The sequence below is a fragment of the Odocoileus virginianus genome, chromosome 12 (genome assembly GCF_023699985.2).
Source record: "Odocoileus virginianus isolate 20LAN1187 ecotype Illinois chromosome 12, Ovbor_1.2, whole genome shotgun sequence".
NCBI lineage: Eukaryota > Metazoa > Chordata > Mammalia > Artiodactyla > Cervidae > Odocoileus > Odocoileus virginianus.
In genome coordinates, this window is record NC_069685.1 from 46,752,492 (window position 1) to 46,756,969 (window position 4,478).

At 42.0% G+C, this 4,478-nt stretch overlaps 1 pseudogene; it reads left to right on the plus strand.

Annotated features, from left to right (window-relative positions):
* The first annotated feature begins 2,952 nt into the window (after positions 1-2,952).
* LOC110146438 (dnaJ homolog subfamily A member 1 pseudogene) lies at positions 2,953-4,161 on the plus strand (annotated as a pseudogene).
* Positions 4,162-4,478: the final 317 nt, after the last annotated feature.

Below are 4,478 nucleotides of genomic sequence, written 5' to 3' on the forward strand. Positions count from 1 at the left end.
ATTATATTTAATTTTACTGGAGTGCAGTTGCTTTACAATACTGTGTTAGTTTTTACTGTCCAGCAAAATGAATCAGCTATATGTATACATACATCCCCTCATTTTTTGATTTCCTGCCCCTTTGGGTCACCACAGAGCACTGAGGAGAGTTCCCTGTGCCATGTAGGAGGTTATCTATTTTATTCACACAGGGGTGCTGTGAATATTAGAGAGAGTTAAATTACAGAGATTCACATATGGTCCTTTTGTGATAAATGCTCACTTAACATGGATCTTATTATGATAATGAACATGGCTGTTAAAAAGAAGCATAGTGTGCTGGTTAAAACAGTATCTGGAGTTAGACTTCTCATAGCCAAATCTTAGGTCTTCACCTCACAAAGTGAGTGAACTTGGATGCGTTCCATAATGGCTGCCTATTCCAGGTACCACATTTGTAAACCAACAATACCACTTCTGGGTATTTATCCTGGAGAGAAGAAAACATGGGTTCCCACCTGTGCACAGATGTTCATAGCAGTTTTTACTGTAATAGCCACAGACCGGAAACAATTTAATGTCCATCAAAAGGAAGGATGAATAAACTAAGGGACAGACTAAGCAATAAAACAATGGTTACTGAACACAAAACAACTTTGGATGGATCCTAAGAGTATTATACTGATTTTTTTTTAAGCTAATCTGAAAAGGTTACATACCGTATGATTAAAATGAATAAACTGTTGCAGGAAGGGAGATGCCTTCCAGGGCCTAAGAGCGGGCTCTGGTCTAACCCTTGGAAATAAATTGTCTGAGGAGATGCACGTGCTGACAAAACAAGAGACTTTATTGGAAAGGGGAACATACGTGAAGAAGCAAAGGGTAAGGGAACCCAAGAGGACTGCTCTGCCACATGGCTCTCAGTTCAGTTCAGTTCAGTCACTCAGTCCTATCCGATTCTTTGCAACCCCATGGACTGCAGCACTCCAGGCTTCTCTATCCATCACTAATTCCTGGAGCTTGCTCAAACTCATATCCATTGAGTCGGTGATGCCATTCAACCATCTCATTCTCTGTCATCCCCTTCTCCTCCTGCCTTCAATCTGTCCCAGCATCAGGGTCTTTTCCAGTCAGTCAGCTCTTTGCATCAGGTGGCCAAAGGATTGGAGTTTCAGCTTTGGCATCAGTCCTTCCAATCAATATTCAGGACTGATTTCCTTTAGGATGGACTGGTTGGATCTCCTTGCAGTCCAAAGGACTCTGAAGAGTCTTCTCCAACACCACAGCTCAAAAGCATCCATTCTTTGGCACTTAGCTTTTTTTATAGTCCAACTCTCACATCCATACATGACTACTGGAAAGACCATAGCTTTGACTAGATGGACCTTTGTCAGCAAAGTGATGTCTCTGCTTTTTCATATGCTGTCTAGGTTGGTCATAGCTTTTCTTCCAAGGAGCAAGCGTCTTTTTATTTCATGGCTGCAGTCACCATCTGTAGCGATTTTTGAGCCCCCCAAATAAAGCCTGTCACTGTTCCCATGGTTTCCCCATCTATTTGCCATGAAGTGATAGAACCAGATGCTATGGTCTTAGTTTTCTGAATGTTGAGTTTTAAGCCAATTCTTTCACTTTCATCAAGAGATTCTAGTTCTTCTTCACTTTCTGCCATAAGGGTGGTGTCATCTCCATATCTGAGGTTATTGATATTTCTCCCAGCAATCTTGATTCCAGCTTGTGCTTCATCCAGCCTGGCATTTCACATGATGTACTCTGCATATAAGTTAAATAAGCAGGGTGACAATATACAGCCTTGACCTACTCCTTTCCCAATTTGGAACCAGTCTGTTGTTCTATGTTCAGTTCTAACTGTTGCTTCTTGATCTGCATACAGATTTCTCAGGAGGCAGGTCAGATGGTCTGGTATTCCCATCTCTTAAAGAATTTTCCACAATTTGTTGTGATCCACACAGTCAAAGGCTTTGGCATAGTCAATTAAAGCAGAAGTAGATGTTTTTCTGGAACTCCCTTGCTTTTTCGATGATCCAACAGATGTTGCCAATTTAATATCTGGTTCCTCTGCCTTTTCTAAATCCAGTCTGAACATCTGGAAGTTCACATTTCACATACTGTTGAAGACTGGCTTGGAGAATTTTGAGCATTACTTTGTAAGCATGTTAGATGAGTGCAATTGTGCAGTAGTTTGAGCATTCTTTGGCATTACCCTTCTTAGGGATTGGAATGAAAACTGACCTTTTCCAGTCCTGTGGCCACTGCTGAGTTTTCCAAATTTGCTGGCATATTGAATGCAGCACTTTCACAGAATCATCTTTTAGGATTTGAAATAGCTCAACTGGAATTCCATCACCTTCACTAGCTTCGTTTGTAGTGATGCTTCTTTGGCCCACTTGACTTTGCATTACAGGATGTCTGGCTCTAGGTGAGTGATCACACCGTTGTGGTTATCTGGGTCATGAAGATCTTTTTTGTACAGTTCTTCTGTGTATTCTTGCCACCTCTTCTTAATATCTTCTGCTTCTGTTAGATCCATAAATGACTCTCAGTTTCAGGTTTTATGGTGGTAAGGTTAGTTTCTAGGTAGTCTCTAGCCAGTCATTCTGACTCTAGGTCCTTCCTTCTGACACACACATCACTCACTCAAGATGAATTCTGGGAGCTGGTAGGATACATGGATTAGAGTTTTCTCTCTCTTTTTGTCCTTTCCTGAATTCTTCTGGTTGGTGGTAGCTTGTTAGTTCCACATCCTTACCAGGACCTCCTGTTTGGGATAACTCATGCAAGTGGTTACTATGGTGCCTGGCCAGGGCAGGTGATTCCTGTCAGTGGTTCCCTAACAAAATTATAGTGATGGGGAACTTTCCAGAACGCTCGGTGAAAGGCGGAGGAGCGGCGGCTGCCCGAGCTGCGCACAGCAACGCACTCCTTCCGGCTCCCCCACACCGGCATCGGCCCGCTCACCGACTGTAGAAAATGGTGAAAGAAACCACTTACTATGATGTTTTGGGGGTCAAACCCAATGCCACCCAAGAAGAATTGAAAAAGGCTTACAGGAAACCGGCCTTGAAGTACCACCCTGACAAGAATCCAAATGAAGGCGAGAAGTTTAAACAGATTTCTCAAGCTTATGAAGTGCTTTCTGATGCAAAGAAAAGGGAATTATATGACAAAGGAGGAGAACAGGCAATTAAAGAAGGTGGAGCAGGTGGTGGTTTTGGCTCCCCCATGGACATCTTTGATATGTTTTTCGGAGGAGGAGGCAGGATGCAGAGAGAGAGGAGAGGTAAAAACGTTGTGCATCAGCTTACAGTAACTTTAGAAGATTTATATAATGGTGCAACAAAAAAACTAGCTCTACAAAAGAATGTGATTTGTGACAAATGTGAAGGCCGAGGTGGTAAGAAAGGAGCGGTAGAATGCTGTCCCAATTGCCGAGATACTGGAATGCAAATAAGAATTCATCAGATAGGACCTGGAATGGTTCAGCAAATTCAGTCTGTCTGCATGGAGTGCCAGGGCCATGGGGAGCGGATCAGTCCTAAAGATAGATGCAAAAGCTGCAATGGAAGGAAGATAGTTCGAGAAAAGAAAATTCTAGAAGTTCATATTGACAAAGGCATGAAAGATGGCCAGAAGATAACATTCCATGGTGAAGGAGACCAAGAACCAGGACTGGAGCCAGGAGATATTATCATTGTTTTAGATCAGAAGGACCATGCTGTTTTTACTCGACGAGGAGAAGATCTTTTCATGTGTATGGACATACAGCTGGTTGAGGCATTGTGTGGCTTCCAGAAGCCAATATCTACTCTTGACAACCGAACCATAGTCATCACTTCTCATCCAGGTCAGATCGTCAAGCATGGAGATATCAAGTGTGTGCTAAATGAAGGCATGCCAATTTATCGTAGGCCATATGAAAAGGGTCGCCTAATCATTGAATTTAAGGTAAACTTTCCTGAGAATGGCTTTCTCTCTCCTGATAAACTCTCTTTGCTGGAAAAACTTCTGCCTGAGAGGAATGAAGTAGAAGAGACTGATGAAATGGACCAGGTTGAATTAGTGGACTTTGATCCAAATCAGGAAAGACGGCGTCATTACAATGGAGAAGCATATGAGGATGATAAGCATCATCCTCGGGGTGGTGTTTAGTGTCAGACCTCTTAGTAGGCCTGTGAATAACACTCACTGCTGGGGTTTTATTGCAGAAGTGATTGAGTGAAGGACTATAATCATAATATGCTCACTACTTGTTTTTGTTTTAATATTCAACTATAGCAGTGTTTAAAAGTTAAATGAAGAATAAACTCGAATATAAAAGCTCTGAAAAAAAAATTATAGTGATGGAGAATAGGAGTCAGAGTTGGCGAGAAGGTAGATCATAAAAAGTAACACTGGGGAGTTTCCTGGGTGATGGGCTGTTTCTGTTTCTTAACTGTGCTGGTGGGTCTATGAATCTGTAGATATGATTAAATTTTGTAGAA